Consider the following 21,188-nt stretch of genomic DNA (forward strand, 5'->3'; position numbering starts at 1 on the left):
GGGAGAGGGAGAGACAGGGAGGAGGGAGAGTGACAGGGAGAGGGAGAGAGACAGGAGAGGGGAGAGAGACAGGGAGAGAGAGAGACAGGAGAGGGAGAGACAGGGAGAGGGAGAGACAGGGGGAGGAGAGACAGGGGGAGGGAGAAGACAAGGGGAGGGAGAAGGGGGGGGAGAGACAGGGGAGGGAGAGAGCAGGGGGAGGGAGAACAGGGGGAGGGAGAGACAGGGGGAGAGAGAGACAGGGGAGGGAGAGACAGGGAGGAGAGACAGGGAGGGAGAGACGGAGGGGAGAGACAGGGAGGGAGAGACAGAGAGGGAGAGGACAGAGGGAGGAGAGACAGAGGAGAGGGAGAGACAGAGGAGGAGAGAGAGACAGAGAGGGAGAGACAGGGAGGGAGAGACAGAGGGGAGAGAGGACACAGAGAGAGAGAGACAGACACAGGGAGAGAGAGACCAGAGAGAGGAGACACAGAGGAGAGAGACACACAGGAGAGAGGAGACGACAGGAGAGAGAGACACAGGAGGAGGAGAGACACAGAGAGAGAGAGAGACACAGAGAGAGAGAGAGACACAGAGAGAGAGAGACACAGAGAGAGAGAGAGACACAGAGAGAGAGAGAGACACAGAGAGAGAGAGAGACACAGAGAGAGAGAGACACACGAGAGACACACAGAGAGGGAGACACAGAGAGAGAGAGACACACAGAGAGAGAGACACAGAGAGAGAGAGACACACAAGAGAGAGAGAGACACACAGAGAGAGAGACACAGAGAGAGAGAGACACACAGAGAGAGAGAGAAACACACAGAGAGAGAGAGACACACAGAGAGAGAGACACAGGAGAGAGAGAGACACACAGAGAGAGAGACACACAGAGAGAGAGACACACAGAGAGAGAGACACACAGAGAGAGACACACACAGAGAGAGACACACACAGAGAGAGACCACACAGAGAGAGACACACACAGAGAGAGACACACACAGAGAGAGACACACACAGAGAGAGACACACACAGAGAGAGACACACAGAGAGAGACACACAGAGAGAGACACACAGAGAGAGACACACAGAGAGAGACACACAGAGAGAGACACACAGAGAGAGACACACACAGAGAGAGACACACACAGAGAGAGACACACAGAGAGAGACACACACAGAGAGACACACACAGAGAGACACACACAGAGAGAGACACACACAGAGAGAGAGACACACAGAGAGAGAGACAGAGAGAGAGAGAGAACAGAGAGAGACAGAGAGAGAGAGAGACAGAGTGAGAGACACAGAGAGGCAGACAGAGAGGCAGACAGAGACCCACGCAGACACTGGGAGAATGTCCAAACTCCACACGGACGGCGACCCGGGATCGGAATCGAACCAGAGTCCCCAGCGCCGTGAGGCAGCAATGCTAACCACTGCATCACCGCGCCATCCAAGATTTTAAACACTGTTAACTATTGAGAGAAAATGTTATAAAAATTCTTCCGAGAAATGCTAATGCAGAAGGAGTCCGTGAAGTTTATTCTGCTAATACCACTGTTGGTTCCAATCAAAGACAGTCCTTCAATCTAACCACACTGGGCCATGTTCTATCTTTAAAGGTTTGTTTCAATGCATTGTCATGTACTCCCATTGCCTCGACCGATACACCATTTCACATATCTCTCGATCTATTGTTACCCGTTTAAATACTGCAACTGACTTGGGATTCAATATCTTCTTGTGGTAAAGCAGTCCACATAATACTAACTCATTGGAAATAATTCCCTCCAATCCACATTTCTGCCTTTTGTTACAGTTCTGTCCATCAAGAGAAATCATCCATCGTTATTTATTTTCTCTAACTCTTTTCAAAAGCTCAACATTCTATCAGATCCATCCCCCAATTTTCTATGTTCTATGAAAATTCTAATTATTATGATATCCACTGCAACTTCTTTCTATCTTAATATTATTATTGTGTATCTACAATTTCCATTGCGGAGATGGGTCTCTCTCACTCAAGAGGAGCTGAAGTCTCTCTGCAATGCTTCCCAACTCTTAGACCATAAGACATAAGAGCAGAATTAGGCCACTCGGCCCATCGGTCTGCTCTGCCATTCAATCACGGCTGATATTTTTCTCATCCTCATTCTCCTGCCTTCTCCCCATAACCCCTGATCCCCTTATTGATCAAAAACCTATCTATCTCAATCTTAAACACACTCAGCGATTTGGCCTCCACAGCCTTCTGCGGCAAAGAGCTTCACAGATTCACCACCTGGCTGAAGGAATTCCTCCTCATCTCTGTTTTAAAGGTTTGTCCCTTTAGTCCGAGATTGTGTCCTCTGCTTCTAGTTTTTCTACAAGTGGAAACATCCTCTCCACATCCACTCTATCCAGGCCACGCAGTATCCAGTAAGTTCAATAAGACACCCCCCCCCGCTCCCCTCCCTCCCTCATCCTTCTAACCAACTATGGTTGAACTGGAATAAAAAGCAACACACAATGGATCGTCAAGTTAACTTTTGCTCAGTTCAGTGTTTCCATCAATGATCTCACCATACAAATAGTCACCACATGGGGACAGCTCATTTAACAACATCTGCCAACCCAATTCCAGTTCCTCTCGCCAGAAAAGTGGTTTGTACCAAACTGCTGTCAACAGAACTGCAAGCGAGATCAGGAATTCAGAAGAGTGAATTACACAATGTTGCTTAAGGCACAGGATGTCAGTACTATCAGAGAGCGCATCAAGTATCAAATAGCCTCAAGCTGCAGCTTAAGGGGAGGGAAGAAAATGGCCAAATTTTGAATGCAGTAAAGTAGCAGGAAGACTTCGATGTGCTGGTCTTTAGGAAATCCAGCAGAGTGGTGAACATCTATCTTGAATTTTGCTTATGAAGGAGAGGCTTTCAGGAGATCATGTGGTGATTCACTTGTCAGAGAATACCCAGCTCTATCCTGTTCAGGTCAAAAAGCATAATTTCTGACTTCCGGTTGCGGCTATGCGGAGCTAAGACGCACATTCGGTGGCTCCCGCAAAAACGGACTTTTGGGCTCTTTTCAGGGCCCCAACGGCACTTGTTCGACGTTTCCCTGTGTGGGAAGGAGTTTATAACAGCTCCCTGTTAGTATATGGCTTCAACTAGGAGCGGGGCGACAAAAAAAGGTGGTGGTGGACCCAAAGAAGGTGCGAGGGAAGAATAAAATGGCAGCGGGCAGAGACCAGGCAGCGTGGATGCAGTGGGCGGAGGAGCAGCAGGAAGGTATCCAGTGCTGCTTCAGAGAGATTATAGCGGACCTGCTGGAGCCGATGAAGGCTTCTATTGATAAGCTGCTGGAGACACAGACGGCCCAGGGGGTGGCGATCTGCGAGGCTCGACAAAAGATCTCTGACAATGAGGACGAGATCTTAGGCCTGGCGGTAAAGGTGGAGGCGCATGAGGCGCTCCACAAGAAATGGCAGGAGCGGTTCGAGTAGATGGAGAATCGGTCGAGGCAGAAGAATCTGCGGATTCTCGGCCTCCCGGAGGGGCTGGAGGGGCAGTGGAGGAAGGCCCAGGGGGCGATTTACGGGTATGGGGAAAAGGCAAGCCGGATGCTGGTGCATCAGCTTCGGAAGCGGGACGCAGCTAGGGAGACCGGGGGAGTTAAGGACAGGGGAAGGAGTGTGGTGCAGAGTGGGGTTGGCATCAATGGGGTCTTCAGGGACTTTTATGAGGAATTGTACCGATCCGAGCCCCCACAGGAGGGAGGGAGGGATGGGCCGCTTCCTGGACCAATTGAGATTTCCAAAGGTGGAAGAGGGACTGGTGGCGGGATTGGGGGCCCCGATTGGGCTGGAGGAGCTGATCAAAGGGATAGGAAGCATGCAGGCAGGGAAGGCATCGGGACCGGACAGTTTCCCGGTCGAATTCTATAAAAAATATATGGACCTGTTGGGCCAACTGTTAGTCAGGACCTTCAATAAGGCAAGGGAGGGAGGGGGGGGGGGGGGGGGGGCTTTGCCCCCGATGATGTCCCGGGCACTGATCTCCTTGATCCTGAAGCAGGACAAGGATCCCCTGCAATGTGGGTCTTACAGACCGATTTCCTTGCTAAATGTAGATGCCAAGGTGCTGGCGAAGGTCTTAGCCACAAGGATTGAGGATTGCGTGCCGCAGATCATCCATGAAGACCAGACGGGGTTTGTGAAGGGGAGGCAGTTGAACGTGAATGTGCGGAGGTTTTTGAACGTTATCATGATGCCGGCGAGGGAGGGAGAGGCGGAGATAGTGGTGGCGATGGACGCTGAGAAAGCCTTCGATAGGGTAGAGTGGGGGTACCTGTGGGAGGTGCTGAAGAGGTTCGGGTTTGGGGAGGGGTTTGTCAGGTGGGTTAGACTGTTGTATGAGGTCCCGATGGCAAGTGTGACCAAGAACAGGAGGAGGTCTGAGTACTTTCGGTTGCACCGAGGGACGAGGCAGGTGTGTCCCCTGTCCCCCCTGCTCTTAGCACTGGCGATTGAACCCCTGGCTATGGCACTGAGAGAGTCGAGGAACTGGAGGGGGTTGGTGCGGGGTGGGGAGGAGCCTAGGGTGTCGCTTTATGTGGATGAGCTGCTACTGTACGTGGTGGACCCGGTGGGAGGAATGCCGGAGGTAATGAGGATTCTTAGGAAATTCGGGGACTTTTTCGGGGTACATGCTCAACATGGGGAAGAGTGAACTGTTCGTAGTTCATCCAGGGGACCAGGAGAGGAGGATTGGCGAGCTCCCACTAAAAAGGGCGGAGAGGAGCTTCAGGTATTTGGGGGTCCAGGTGGCCAGTAGCTGGGGGCCCTGCATAGGCTTAATTTTACAAGGCTGGTGGAGCAAATGGAGGAGGAGTTCAGGAGGTGGGACGCGTTGCCGTTGTCCTTGGCGGGTAGCGTGCAGTCAATCAAAATGACGGTGCTCCCAAGGATTTTGTTCCTGTTCCAGTGCCTCCCCGTGTTTATCCTGAAGGCTTTTTTCAGGCAGCTTAACAGGAGTATAATGGACTTTGTGTGGGCACGAGGGACTCCGAGGGTGAGAAGGGTGTTCCTGGAGCAGAGTAGAGATAGGGGGGACTGGCGCTGCCCAACCTCTGTGGGTACTACTGGGCTGCCAATTCGACGATGGTGCGCAAGTGGTTGATGGAGGGGGAGGGGGCTGCATGGAAGAGGCTGGAGACAGCGTCTTGTGTGGGTACGAGTCTGGGGGCGCTCGCAAAGGCGCCGCTGCCGCTCCCTCCAAGGAGGTATACCACAGGCCCGGTGGTGGCGGCTGCCCTCAAATTTTGGGGCAGTGGAGGCGGGGGGGGGGTTTGGGACCTCAGCATGAACCCCATTACAGGGTAACCACCGGTTCGCCCCAGGAAGTACAGGTGGAGGGTTTTCGGGGTGGCACAGGGCAGGGATACGAAAGTTGGGGGACCCGTTTGTGAACGGGAAGTTTGTGAGCCCGGGTGAGCTGGAGGAGAAGTACGCGCTCCAACTGGGGAACACCTTCAGGTACTTACAGGTAAGGGCGTTTGCCAGACGGCAGGTGGTGGAATTCCCACGGCTACTGCCACACACAGTACAGGACAGGGTGCTCTCGGGGGGGTGCAGGAGGAGGAGGAGGCCTCGGTGGCGGAGGTAAAAGCTAAGTGGGAGGAGGAGTTGGGAGAGGAGATTGAGGAAGGGATGTGGGCAGATGCCCTGGGGAGGGTGAACTTTTCCTCCTCGTGCGCGAGGCTCAGCCTCATACAGTTTAAGGTGCTGCACAGGGCACACATGGCCGGGACAAGGATGAGCCGGTTTTCTGGGGGTGAGGACAGGTGTGTTAGGTGCTCAGGGAGCCCAGCAAATCACACTCATATGTTCTGGGCAGGCCCAGCGCTGGAGGAATTTTGGAAGGGCGTAGCGAGGACAGTGTCGAGGGTGGTAGGGTCCAGGGTCAAACCGGGCTGGGGGCTCGCAATATTTGGGGTGGCAGAGGAGCCGGGAGTGCAGGAGGTGAAAGAGGCCGGTATTCTGGCCTTTGCGTCCCTGGTAGCTCGGCGAAGGATTCTTCTTCAGTGGAAGGATGCGAGGTCCCAAGCGTGGAATCCTGGATCAGCGATATGGCGGGGTTCAGGTGAAATTCATCTTGAAAGGGTCGGTACAAGGGTTCTTTAGGCGGTGGCAACCGTTCTTAGACTTTCTGGCAGAACGATAGACATTGGTCAATGGCAGCAGCAGCTCGGGGGGGGGGGGGGGGGGGGGGGGGTTTACTTTATTATTGTTTTTGTTATTGACACGGAAGGGTCTGAGGGGGTGTGTATACCTGTTGTGTTAAGTCGGGGTGTTAATGTTAATTTATTATCTATGTACGGGGGGGGCGGGTATGGAGGGTTGCTTTTCTAGATTGTGTTTTGTACTTAACCCTGTTGGGTTTACTTTTTTTTCCTCATTTTGTTATTGATATTTTATGAAAACCTTTAATAAAATTTTTTTTTTTTAAAAAGCATAATTTCTGCTGCGAAATTCTGTTTTCGTATAGCCAGGAGGCTGTTTCTTTTACCTGAAAAACTTGCTTCACAGTTATTGCTTTCACTGTGTGCTACAAGCATAGGCAGACAAACCAAAAAATTGTTAACACTGCTGGTCACCCTCGAGATACTGAGCAAACCTAAATACACAATATCAGCAGAAAGACACAAGACAAACCATGCAGTTGGTGAGAATTTGTTGTTGTGCTCATTGTTTGTCGCACTATTCCAATGCAGAAGTCACTTTTTCGAAATTTTATTCAAATTTGTGTAACTTGGGTACTAACCAAGCATGCTGGAGAATGATATGGCTCGGGCAGCACACCGGCGCAGTGGTTACCACCGCTGCCTCACAGCGCCGAGGACCTGGGTTCGATCCCTACCTCAATTCATTGTGCAAACATTCTTCCCGTGTCCCTGTGGGTGTCACTCCCCACAACCCAAAAGATGTGCAAGGTAGGTGGGTTGGCCCTATCTTTTTATTAAAACAGTAAAAAATATAAACAAGGCCAAATGGTACAAACACTAATTTTGTGTTGGAGAAACAGGGTACCCTCCCCTCAGTACCAACGTACAGAGAGGAGGGGTAGGATACTCTGATTATTTGAACCGTTCACAACACATTTGTACAAAAAACACACGGTACAAGCACTAAACTTTGCGTTGGAGATACCAGATACCCTCGCCTCTGTACCAACAAAAGGGAAAGGGGGGTGGTGGGGAGAGAGGGAGTCAGGATGTTGGTGGAGGGGGGGGTAGCCAATAGGACTATCTACGGAGGCAGAAAAACAAAAAGAACCTTCAATTATGATGTGCCAGATTCTGGGAGACCCCAGAGGGGGTGAGGGGCAACACAGTATCAGGCAGAAGTGAGCCCAACCCGCTGTAGAGAGCCTCATGTGCACCCTCTGCTCCTGACACTGGGCGGCTGACAGCCTTCGGACAGTCACCCTCCGCGAGGTCCAAATCCTCCACCACACGGCGTACGGCTGGCGTCACAGGCCCACCAACCAACCCAGGGCCTGCCTTGATCCCTAAATTGCCCCTTAAATGATAAAACAAATTTAGAAGGAGAATGATATGGTTCACAGCAGGAACCCATTTGTCATGTTATTTATATTCTACTGAACCATTTTTACTTCTGTGGAACTGAAACACCCCAGTCTTGTGTAGATTGAAAACAAGCACACGAGAAACATCCCAGCAACAACAAAAAAATTGCATTTATGAATGACCTAATGACTGATCAGTTTGCGAAGAGAATTTTATATGGGACTTTTCTTTCACCCAGTCACTGACATAACATGAGAAATGATTAATTACAGAGAGAAGCAACATAAGCCTTATTTGGTTATGTGAAGGGCAGGGATAAATGTGTGGGAAATGAAGGAATATTATACAAGAAGTGGTATCAACACAACTATTTGCCAATAATCTTCAAAAGAAAAGGAGAGGGGGAAAAAAATAGAGTCCACCATTACCCAGACTCCCATATCTGATTATCAAATATGAAACCAAAATATGAAAGCCAGCTACGAGGATTTATCCAAGGTACTTTCCGATTTCAGCTAATGGTATTCTGGATGCAGTCACTGGAGTACATTTCCTTCAAATCACTGCCAATAAATGTGAGAAGTGAACGCCTGCTCAAAACCTTCCTGAACAACACTGTTGAAATCAGTGTACTGTGCTGTGCTTCCTCTTTGCTCCTCCTCCATACGCTTAGTTACTCATTCTGTGTGCGTAAGATGCAACAACAAGAGACTGCCAAGAAGCTCTTCTATTTTTAAAAATGACATCTAAAAACAGCACGGCAACAACACACTTTACGGCAGCCCTTAAATAACAAAGATGCAGCCAGTAATCCAATCATCAGCACAAAATCAGCTGCATTTTCTGTCGCTAGCATCAGGAAGAGGGATGTGACTGAAGGCATACGTGCGATGATATGCAACAGCAGATCCCAATAAAACAGGGACAATAAACAAATGGAGAAAATGGAAAACAAGTGGCCGAAACCATAGGTTTTCAACACCGCAGTACAAATGTATAAAACCAAACACTGGAGAGGACGTCCAGGATAGATTAACTCCTTAATTCACCCATGTGTCTGCTTGTGTCACGTAGAACTGGCACAACATTAGGGACATTGAAGCATTGTTTGGTTTTTATTTGCAAATAGACAGTATAGCCATCAAGTACGAAATTAAAAATAAATGTTCTCTGGGTGGAGAACTCCTCAGACATACTGAATACGTGACAAGGGACTGACTAATACACACAGACAATTAAATATCAATGTCCATGTTTGACAAAATAGTACACGATAAAGTAATGCACATCAATCTTATGATTTTATTCAACTTTCAATGAACCCCAAGTTCTGGAATTACCTCCCAAAATCTCACCATCTTGGTTTCCTATTTTAAGGTGCTCCTTAAAACCAAGCTTTGGTCATCTGCCCTGATATTTCAATGTGCCCCTTGCTGTCAAATACAGCTTAATGAACACTCACACAAGGTAATTTGAGAAAATTTAAGTCAAAGACATTTTATTAATACAAATTTCTGGTGTTGTTGAGAACACAAGTCTTGTGAGAAAAATTGGCCTTTCAAACTTCGCATTTTAAAATGCCCCCTTCAAAAAGAAAATGATTTCAAGTCTTGAGGTTTGACTCATATGCTGTACATCTACGATAGCTCATCATACGCGTTTGCAACATTTTGTACATCAGAACTCAAAAGCCAGACTTTCATAATGAACTGAACCTCATCAACGCTTGTACAATCATTTTAAAATATCACAGCATGCTGTCATTCCCAGACAGTCCTCAGTAGGGCAAAACTCCAATCAGAATAGAAAACACTGCATTGCTGAATATTTTAAATTAACTTGCAAAATGTCCATGACTTTGTCTCTTTCTTTTAGTAACTAAAGAAGCAGCACTGACCTACACCAACAATTATAATTGAATGACATTTCTGCTGCAAAACTACCTTTCCATTCGGATTTTCTTTTTACAAAATTCCCCACTGATCTTATTCAAATGAACAAAAACATCTAAACATACTTAATTGGTTAATGTGCCAGTCAGTCCCCAGATACCAGGGTCCTTGAGTTACATTCATCAGTCTATTCAATATAAAGTTCCCTTATTGCAAATGTGGAGTTATTTTCATTTTTTAAAATAATTTAAATTATCGGCTGATTAAATGTACTTTGTTTATCGGAAGTCGACTGGTCTAAATGGAGATGGATCATATATATATGCTGTACAGTTCTATGTTAAGTGGCAAGACTGACACCACAATTGGCTTCAGGGGTTACAAAGTGGATGGGGGTGAAAAGAAAAAGATATTAAATCTCATCGGTCAGGCCTGATTCTAACAAGGCCTTCGAAAAAATGCGCTTGTGCAGGCATCAGGCAAATGCCTCAACACAGGCAGTGGCTTCAAGAGGAAGAGAGAAAACTAGGTTTTTGGGGTGCAGAGAGAGGCTCAGAAGAGGAATGCAAAATCTCATTTAACAGCTAAAAGCTGCAAGAATTTACATCACCATATGATATTGCAAATTGATGGGTTGCTTCAGCAAGCAATGCTTGCATATTTGCAAAACTGCAAAACAGAACACAAGAAAACTGCATGTCATCAAGTAAAACAGTGAACAACCATATTTTATCAGGAACAAGAGTGATGCATCATCGATGTTTGTCTACTCGAAACAGAAATCGTCAGGGCTGACATTTCTACCTAACAATATTACACAATATTCCATGCTCAAAAAAGGGTTGAAAAGAAACCTGCTCACAGATGTGTACGAAGCAGCTGAGCAGCTTGTTGGTGCACGGAATGACTCAGCTGCTCACGTTCGTTCCCTCCCTCCCCACAGGGAGCCAACAAGAGGGACTTGCGTGATTTCGGAGTATGAACCCACATCCTTTCTCACTGCATCATGTGCCCTATCCAGCCAAAGAATTTTAAAGTATCACAAATGGTAGAACAGATAGATGAAGAACGAACCCTGGCCGCATGCCTTCCCGAGGGGTGAAACAGAATTATCATCTGAAATAAACAAAGCAAAAACTGGGCCTTCTCGAAAATGTCATCAGAGCCATTTGGAAAATTGTAGCACCATCATTTTCAGAAATGCCAGTCTGGTTCTGGGATTGTAAGCCAGTAATCAATCTGCACGACGAGCATAATGTTATTTAGTGAGAGCACAACGCCTGAGAAAACAAACTTGCTTTTTCAAAAACATGACATTATTAGTTATTCTTAAACTCAAATCTTCTTTGGACAAAGAGCATCCATGATCTGCTGCTTTGCCATGAAAGAAATAAGTCTGCACTGAAGGTGAAAAATATTACTGAGGTTCCAGATTTGGATAATACTTTTTCAGACAAGCTAATAATTTAAAAGCTCCTATCAATTTCAGCAATCACTTTGTACCCCTCTTTAATGAATTTGCAGCAATCCAATTCAGAGATACTTTACCATATTGAGAACCCACAAGTTCACAGTTCCATATTATGTAACAATCTTTTTTTTCTACTTTCTCAGAACACATACTATTTGTTGCATTTGGAGTCCTGAACTGTATGATTTTAAAAGCTTCAGTGAGCACTGAAGGCTGAGTAAGGTTTTTAAATAATGCAGTCTTTGGTAAAGAGCTATGTTGCAAGAGGCTTTATTTCCTCCCTCAATGTTTTCTCATGGGCCAGCCATTTCATGCTGGGGTCCATGCAATCCTCCAGCGTCTCATCAAAATAGCCTTTCCTTAAATATGAACTCAGATAACTAAGTATCTCATGTCATTTGCAAGACGTCACTAAATAACAACATACTCAGGATGATTTGTAAAGCAGGCCACAGTCAGCCAGTGGTAGGTAGTACTCTCAACCACGTGGCTGTTTTGGTGAGAACTAGGCCAATATGGCACACAAGAGCATCTATTCTGGTAAACAACACCTGGCGGGGAAATCAGGAAGTGATATGTTGACATCTCGCATTCAGAGTTACCCTCCAGTCGAGAAATTTTCTGAATTTAAGTTCAAGCCTCACTGGAATCAGACTTTACACATCAAATATACCCCTAGAGTCTTCAATTGAATTGTTAAAATTGTTACTGTAAATACACAAAGCCTTCAATGGGCTAATTTGGAGCCAAGTACTCGCCAGAAAATCTTTTGCAAATCATAAATAAAATCGTAAAATGGACACTGAAAAGGATAGGGCACGGGGGGAAATAGGACTGATTAGGGTCCAGAAATTAGGCAGAGGTTTAGCAACACATGGTCATTGTAAAACAAGATGATGTTGCCACAGCAGAAGGAACAGAGAAATTGGATGGGATAAAAATGCAAAAGAGGAGGTAGTTAAAAAAACTGGTAGTGTCCAAAGTGGAAATGCTTAGATGGGAGACATTCTGGGTTGCTGAGTAAACGGACGATGGAGATGGTGTATGCTATGGCCGCAATCTTTCAATTCCATTTGGATATAACAAGAGGCCCGGAGGTTTGAAAACGTGACATGTGTGTTCAAAAAGGGATAAATCCAGCAAACGTAGGCCAGTGAGCCCACCATCAGTGGTGGGAAAAGTTTCAGTGACAATATTCGGTGGGGGATCAACTGTCATTTGGAAAAACATGGATCAATAGTGACAGCTTGAAGGATTTATTAATGTGTATGTGGACTTTCCAAAGTATTTCCAAAAAAGTATCACATACAACAAAAAAAACCTGTTAACAAAATTGTAACCCATGGTGTGAAAGGGAAAACTGGCAGTGCAGGGACAAAATTAATTAAGAAAGCAGAGTCACGAACAGTTGAATTTCACATTGAAAGGTATGTACAGAGTGGTGTACCCCAGGGGTTGGCATTAGGATTAGGGCTTTCTTTTGCCATATAACGACCTGGACTTGGATATTTGGCACGCAATGTCAAGGCTGGTGGAAAATATGAAACTCAAAAGTACAGTTAACAGCGAGGTGGACAATGGCTTAAGGAAGTGACAGATCGACTGGCAGGTAAGTGTCAATTGGTCCTTTTTGGAAGGAAGAATCAGAGAAGGCGGCATTATAAATGAATGCTACAATGTTAATCGGAATGCAGGAACACAGAGACCTGGGGGGGGGGGCTACCTAAACAAACCTTTCAAGGTGGCCTGACACCTGGGAAAGCGGTTTGACAAAACAAATTATTCTGGATTCCTGGTTTTCCAAATACAGGAGTAGAGTACAAAAAAGCAAGCAAGTTAAGCTGCCCCTTTGTAAATGACTTGTTCAGTCTCATTCTAAAATGTTATTGGATACAATTCTCCAGCTGAGCCTTGGAGAGGTTGCAGAAGAGATTTGGAAAAATGGTACCAGTGATGGGGGACTTTTGTTATTTGGAGTGACTAGGTAAACTGAAATTGTTCTTAGAGCAGTAAATGTAAAGGGAAGACTGAATAAAGGTATTCAAAGTCTTGGGAGATTTTGACAAAGTAAATAGAGAAAAAAAGTTTCCACAAGTGGGTCAGTAGCAAGAAGATACCGAAGCAAGATATTTGGCAAACGGATCAGAGGGGAGATGATGAGATTTCGGTTTTAGAGCGAGTAATGATGTTTAATGCACTGTTTGAAAGGGCGATGGAAGCAGATTAACTAATTTTCAAAAGTGAACTGGATATATTCTTGGAAAGGACAGATTTACATGACTGTGGAAAAACAGCAGAGGAATGGAGTGACCAGATAGCACTTTCAAAGAGCTGGGACAGGTGATGTGGGCCGAATGGCCTCCTTCTACATCATATTAATCTAAAAAGCAACAGCCTGCAGTAAAAAAAATCTATAGTTTCTTTTTTAAAACTTGACAGCTACATGGTTCACTAATAAACTTTTCAATTTAATCGATTGCATCAGCAAAACATCAGTTTCTGCTCATAAACATTCCTTCCCTTCCTCCCTATTTTTCCCAAACGACAGCAGAATTACATCTTAATTGTCAACTTGCAGATCCATCCTGATAAACGTGAACATCAAAAGTGAACAAAGCAGGGATATCATCTGCCAAAAGCACTTCTTCAAATAATCTCTTGCACAGCTCAGACAGATGAGAGTTCACTCCCTCCCCAACACCCCAATTCCACAAGAATTGAAAATAAAAAAACAACATAGGCATCTTAATGTCTGACAGGGAGGGGGGACAGTGTGGGGAGAGGCAGGGAGGAAGGAACAAAATATATGCTTAACACCAAGTATTAAAACTACACTGAACGACAAGTCAGAACATAGTATTTTTACACAAAACTTAATTTTATGTCCTCAAGTCAGGAGGAGAGAGGGAGACAAGTAGTGGCAGCAGCAACATGGCTGCCACTGCCCCTTTAAATCCAGTAATGTACCTTTTTCCCTTCTCCATCCTGCCTCATCACCGCCCCCTCCTCCTCCCTCTCTACCCCCACCCAGCAAAGCAAAATAAAAAGCAGCACCAACGACCACCCCTTCCAACCATCAGCACCCATGATCACTCCTGTCAATAACATGAAACGAGAGCTGGGGGGGGGGGGGGATCTGAAAATAAGAGGGAGGGAAGGTGAGAAAGAGAGAGTGTAAAAAAACGCACTACCTGCAGGTTGTTCCATTATAGTCAGAGCCAGACAGGCTCAGCTTGATGGGGATTCACAGGCTGAATTAATCCAGGGATGGAGGAGGGGAGTGGGAGGATGCCCAGGCCGCTCGCAGTTTAATGAGGGAAGGGGGCGGAGGGAGGCGGGCGGAGGGAGGCGGGCGGTGGGGGGGGGGGGGGGGGAGATTTTTTTTTAACGCCGCGGTTTTGGAGCTGCCATCGTCAGACTGGCGAGCGAGATGGCCGCCTCTCGGGGCGGGATGTTTTCTTCTCTGTGCTGTGTTTGAAGCTGCCGCTGGGCCTGCGCCTGCTTCTTCCCGGGCCCCGGGCCTGCCTGCCCCGACCTGCCTGTCTGTGTATGGTGTGGTGGTGGTTGGGGGGGGGGGGGGGGTTTGGGCTGCTTTCCCTTCCCCAGCCGCACAAAGGCCCCGGGCCGCGCGCGCTGGGCGCCTAAATCCCCGCGTTCCCATTGGCTGCCGGCCTCCGCGTGCGCCGCGCAGGAGCACGGGAGTTGTAGTCAGCCCCGCCGCCAGGCATGCGCAGGAGCCTCCAGCCTGTTCCCAACCCTCCAGGATTGCCCGGGAGTCCACCGGGACTGAACATCCAATCTCATTTGGGGGGGGGGGGGGGAGGACCGGCCCTTGTATTCTTTTTCTGCAACATTTTTCTCAAAACATTCCCTTGTCTGGGTATATTGAAACCCATTGGGGCGACGCAGTGGTCAGCACTGCTGCCTCACGCCGCCAGGGACCCAGGTTCGATTCCGACCTCGTGTCACTGTCCGCATGGAGTTTGCACGTTATCACCATTCTACCGTGTGGGTTTCCTCCGAGTGCTCCGGTTTTCTCCCGCAGTCCAAAGATGGATTGGCTATGCTAAATTGCCCCTATGTTGGATTGCGGGGGTGTGGGGGGGGGGCGTTGAGTGGGTCTGTGTAGGATGCTCTTTCAAAGGGTCAGTGCAGACTCGATGGGCCAAATGGCCTCCTCACTGCCGAGATTCTATGAACATAAGACATGGGAGCAGAATTAGGTCACTCGGCCCATCGAGTCTGCTCCGCCATTCAATCATGGCTGATATTTTTCTCATCCCCATTCTCCTGCCTTCTCCCCATAACCCCTGATCCCCTATTAATCAAGAACCTATCGATCTCTGTCTTAAAGACACTTAGTAATTTGGCCTCCATAGCCTTCTGCGGCAAAGAGTTCCACATGGCGAACAGCTGAGCAGAATTCAACTGAGGGGAGGCAGTGGCCACAAGGCAGCCTGAGACCAGTCCATTTCCGTGGGTTCAAATCTGACCATGATGAAACTGGTGAAATTTCAATGCGTGAACTTCGAATGTAAAGCCAGTCTTCGTAATTGTGATGCAACCATTGATTGTTGTGAAAACCATCTGGTTTACTGACAGAGTCATTGGGGCTCAAAACGTAAACTCCGTTTTCTCTCCAATATGCTGTCAGACCTGCTGCGATTGTCCAGCATTTTCTGTTTTTGTTCCGCCTGGTTCACTGATGCCCTTTTGTGTCAGAACATTTGGCGTCCTTGTCTGGTTGACATGTGATTCCATGTCCCAAAGCAATCAGGTTGACTCCTTCCCAAATGTTGGATAAACCCAGCAGGTCGGACAGCATCACTGAATAACACTGAATTAGATTTTTGATCGGCAAGGGTAATGAGGGGGGTGACGTAAAAGTGGAATGCAGGCCACAATCAGACCACCATAGTCTTTTTGAATGGCAGAGTAGGCTCAAGGGTAGAATGGCCAACAAATAAAAACAAGGATGAGTTTTTTTAAATAAAGCCTTTGCTTGAGAAAAGGGGTGATGGTTGAATGCCACTTGATGCGACTAAGAACTTCGGAAGCAGAGATCTGGATGACCTGCAGTTCCTGGATAGTGGAATGTTGGAAACCGGCCGGAACAGAAATAGCTTGCATTTATATAGCGCCTTTCATGACATTGTGTTTCAAAGTCCTTCATAACTAATGAAGTACTTTGTGAAGTGCTGTCACTGGGAAAGTCAACAACCAATTTGCACACAGCAAGCTCCTACAGCCAACAACGTGATAACGATCTGTTTTTGTGAGATCAGGTAAGGGATAAATATTGGCCCCGACAGCAGGATAACTCACCGGGTCTTCTTCAAAATAGTGTCATCGGTCTTTTAACTCCATCTGTAAGAGCAGATTGGCCCTCAGTTTAAGGTCTCATCAAAGGAGAGCACCTCAAGAGTGCAGCATTTCCATTGGAACTATCATAGAGTGTGAATCTGGATTTCTATCCTCAAATCTCTGGATTCAGACCACTGACACTGTCCTTCATACTGTACAATGTCACACACTGTTGCAATTCAGACTACAGTTCATGTATATATTCATTTCAATTACATCAGGCATGGCTCAATTTTCAGCACTCTCATCTGAGTTAGAAGGTGGTGGGTTCAATTCCCACTGCAGAGACTTAAGTGCAAAAATCCCAGATGACATTCCAATGCCATGTTGATGGAATGCTACACCTTGTGCCATCTTACAAATGAGATATCTAGGGTGGTGTAGTGGTTAGCACTGCTGCCTACGCTGCTGAGGACCCGTACTTGATCCCAGCCCTGGGTCACTGCCCGTGTGGAGTTTACACATTCTCCCTATGCCTACGTGGGTTTCACCCCCACAACCCAAAGATGTGCAGGTAAGGTGGATTGGCCACACTAAATTGCCCCTTAATTGGAAAATGATAATTGGGTACTCTACATTTATATTAAAAAAAACAAATGAGACATCAAATCTAGCCCTTGTCTGACATCAAACTGAGTCCTGATGGTCATAGAAGGTCATTTGGTGATAGTTCAAAGAAGAGTCAAGGAATTATCTCCAATATCCAGGTTAACATTTGTCTCTTGATCAACATCACAAAACAATACATGATCTGGTCATTTTGAAGTCCAACCTCAGGTGACCGTCTGTGTGGAGTTTGCACTTTCTCCCCGTGCCTGTGTGGAGTGCTCAGTTTTCCCCTCACAGTCCAAAAATGTGCAGGTTAGGTGGGCTGACCACGTCAAATTTCCCCGAAGTGTCCAAAGGTTAGGTAGGGTTGCAGGGATAGGGTGGGGGATTGGGGCCGAGGTAGGGTGCATTTTTGGAGGTTCGGTGCAGACTCGAATGGCCTCCTGCGCTGTAAGGATACTCTGATCACGTCAGTGGTTGTTGGAGCTTGAAACACAAGACATTCAAGGTCAGGAAATGGTCAATCATGGAGATTATTTTACAGAGAGACTCAGGAAGGAACTGGTGGCTCAGGTCACAGTGGTACTTAAACAAGGATAGGATTGGTTCCGTAAACATATTTCTGGTGAATGGAGAGAGACAGAGAGAGGGTCAAATGTTTCAGCATACTCTCGCCAGAGTAGGTCGATGGTGAATGGGATGGCAGGAGGAGCAGCCGCTGGTGGAGCAGATGAGATATAGAAAATTAATATTATGATCAATTAACCAATATGCTGAAAGGAAACAAAAAGAGAAAATGCTGGATAAACTCAGCAGGTCTGGCAGCATCTGTGGAGACGGAAACAGAGTTAACCTTTTGAGTCCATATGACCCTTCTACAGAACTGAAGAGGGATAGAAATGTAATAAATTATATAGTTGGCGGGGGGGGGGGGGGGGGGGTGGACACAAAATGCAAGGTCAGTGACAAAGTGGGTGTGAATGGTGCCATTAATGACTGAAGTGCTCATAATGGCATAAAGGTGAGAGCAGAATATGTTAATTGGAGATCAAAGGTCAGTGCTCAGTGAAAGTAAAACTGAAAAACAAGTGGCAGCTGCCCCCCCCCCCCCCCCCCCCTTGGAGAAAAAGTTCACAGTCTAAAGTTGTTGAACACAATATTGAGTTCTTCATGAGTCTCACCCCCACAACCCAAAGATGTGCATGGTAGGCGGATTGGCCTTGCTAAATTGCCCCTTAATTGAAAAAAAAGTTTACGCAGCCATTGCACATCTAAAGAAACAGACCACACACAACAAAGAACATTAGAGGGATTATTCGAGGTTTGCAAGGCATATTTTGATGTCCAAATTAAACTGATGCATGCTGTACTCGAGTGTCTACACCTTAAAAAGCACAATCATTTCACACACTATTTTAGAAATTCATTTTCTACTGCTGGAAACTTTGAAGGTCTGGATGCAAAGTGTTAGGATCAAAATAACCGACAAACATCTCTGTTCTACAGTGCCAAATAACAATTTCTTTTGAGTATAAATTAGAAAAATATACTCACTGTGATTTTTGTGCAAACAGCTGTTTGTCGAAGATCCTTTGTTACGATCCCACACAGGAAGTTTCCTGCATCAAGTGGCATACTCCAGTGCCCAATATTTTAACTGGATATTCAGATCAGTTACACGCTTGCTATCATTGGTAGATTGTTCAATGTACGACTATTGTTCTTGTGGATGGGTTTAATCTGAATTGGGAGTTTGCCGAAGCCATTATACCAGAGAGCTGAGTAAAGAAAAACACATCTTCTGTCACTGCAAAAAACATAATCCCTGGGATAACGTTGTTGGAAATTGAAAGATGGACATCCTGTTCCTGAACTCATTTAAAAAAAAAAATTTATAATAATAATAATCTTTATTGTCACAAGTAGGCTCACATTAACATTGCAACAAAGTTACTGTGAAAAGCCCCTAGTCGCCACATTCCAGCGCCTGTTCGGGTCCATTGAGGGAGAATTCAGAATGTCCAATTCACCCAAAAAGCACGTCTTTCAGGATTTGTGGGAGGAAACCGGAGCATCCGGAGGAAACCCACGCAGACACGGGTAGAACGTACAAACTCCACACAGACTGTGATCCAAGCCGGGAATCGAACCTGGGACCGTGGAGCTGTGAAGCAACAGTGCTGCCCACTGTGCTACCGTGCTGCCTAATTTAGAGTACCTAATTCGTTTTTTCCAATTAAGGGGAAATTTAGCATGGCCAATCCACCAAACCTGCCTGTCTTTGGGTTGTGGGGACGAAACCCATGCAGACATGGGGAGAATGTGCAAACTCCACACAGATAGTGACCCAGAGCCGGGATCGAACCTGGTGTTGTGTTATGCTTCTTCATATAGCATAAGCTGCTTCCTTGATGTATACTCTGACAAAGGAAGGTTCAGACTTGGAGATAGGTTTAACACATTTATTGAACAGTTAACAGTTCGACTCTCCTGCTGATCTTACTATAGTAACTCAATCTAACTAACCAGTCTGCACGTGTGGGTGTGATGCTTCCGATCTGCCTTGTCTCTCTGAGTGTTGCCTGTGGAAAAGAGAAAGAGCATGTGTGCCCTGTCCTTTTATATGGGTTGCCCCCTTGTGGTAGTGTCACCTCTGGGTGTGTCTTGACTGCCCATTGGTCGTGTCCTATCTTACTGACCTATTGGTTGAATGTCTGATGTCATGATGTCTCTGATGCTCCCTCTAGTGTTTACTTAGTCCCAGTGTATTGACATTAACCCCTTGTATATTTACAGTGATGCATATCACCACACCTGGGACCTTGGCACATGAGGCAGCAGTGCTAACCCCTGTGCCACAGTGCTAAATGTCTCCTTTTTTTGCCAATTGTTAGCCCATTGTCATGCGAGAGTGCCTTTAAGAACTGGATGTTAAGCAATGTACCTTTAAGAAAAGTGATGTCATAGAGTGGGTGGAGCTCAGCTCAGTTCAGTCATTTTGCAGGTTTTTAGTTTCAGTTTAAAAGCAGTCTTTGTGTGTCTGTGTGTTTTCAAAGAGCTGCAAGTTTTGCAGTTTGGTTTTGCAGCTTAAAAAGTGCCTGGCTGGTTTTGCTGAGAGCAGTTTAAAAGTGCCGGGCTGTTTTGCTGGAGCTGAAGGCAACCAAGCTAATATGTCTCTGCCATTCTACAGAAAAAATATACATCCTTTAACCTGATGTGATACTGTTAAAAGATGTTATGTCTCTTGGAAGTTTGAAGGAACATTTTAAGGAAGTATTTGCTGTTGCAATATTTACTGAGTAATCTTTGAAGTAAGGGGTATTAAGAGATCCAATGTTTATTTAAGATGTTAAGTTGAGTTCATGGAATAAACAGTGTTTTGTGTTTAAAAACCCACGTGTCCATAATTATAATCCCACACCTAGGGAAAAAGCCACATGCTCGGAAAAGCAACAAATCCATTAAAGGGAGAGGTTGGTTGAACTCCATGATACATTTTGGGGTTCTGAAAACGCCTCGCCCATAACACCATCCAGTATCTCAGATAGAATATCTCTGCCTCTTTTATTGTTACTTCAGTGGTGTCTTCTTCCTTGAGAAAGATAAATGCAAAGAACTATTTTGATACCTCAGTTAAGTCCTTGTCTCCTTGCATTTGTCCCCTCTTTGGTCCCAAAATTGGCCCAACGCTCCACTTACGACTCTTACCATGTATATGCCTGTGGATGAACATCGAACATACAGTGCAGAGGGAGGCCATTCGGCCCATCGAGTCTGCACCGACCCACTTTAAGCCCTCACTCCCATCCTATCCCCGTAACCCAATCACCCCTCCTAACCTTTTTGGACACTAAGGGCAATTTAGCATGGCTAATCCACCTAACCTGCACGTCTTTGGACTGTGGGAGGAAACCAGAGCACCCGGAGGAAACCACACAGACACGGGGGAGAATGTGTAGACTCCGCACAGACAGTGACCCAGCGTGGAATCAAACCTGGGGCCCTGGCGCTGTGAAGCCACAGTGCTAACCACTGTGCTACCGTGCTGCCCAAAACTTTTGGATTCCCTTTTATGTTAGCTGTCAATCTCTCCTCATACTCAATCTTTGGTTCTTTTCTTTTTTACTCCCGCCTTCTCCAAACTTCTTATTTTTAGTCCCGTTCTCATTTGTATTACCAAGCTGACATCTGTCACAGGCCTCCCTTTTCCACTTCATCTTACCTTCCATCTCATTCATCATCTGGGTAACTCTGCCTTTGGTTGTCAAACCTCCCCATCCCCCTTGTGGGAAAGCACCTCAATTGTACTGAACCATCTTCTTTTTAAAGGTAGCCCATTGTTCCCTTTACTGTTTTG

General features: G+C 46.3%; 2 protein-coding genes across 13 annotated transcripts in view; one reads left to right on the forward strand and one right to left on the reverse strand.

Annotated features, from left to right (window-relative positions):
• The window catches only part of LOC140396913 (histone-lysine N-methyltransferase NSD3-like), a 579,137-nt gene extending 564,643 nt beyond the window's left edge, over window positions 1-14,494 (reverse strand). The window contains 1 exon segment of the mRNA XM_072485822.1: window positions 14,110-14,494. The gene's annotated coding sequence lies outside the window, so the exon portion shown is untranslated.
• The window catches only part of tacc1 (transforming, acidic coiled-coil containing protein 1), a 457,444-nt gene that overhangs the window by 128,160 nt on the left and 308,096 nt on the right, over window positions 1-21,188 (forward strand). The window lies entirely within an intron of this gene.

Source organism: Scyliorhinus torazame, chromosome 20 (assembly GCF_047496885.1).
Source record: "Scyliorhinus torazame isolate Kashiwa2021f chromosome 20, sScyTor2.1, whole genome shotgun sequence".
In the NCBI taxonomy this organism is placed as follows: Eukaryota; Metazoa; Chordata; class Chondrichthyes; order Carcharhiniformes; family Scyliorhinidae; genus Scyliorhinus; species Scyliorhinus torazame.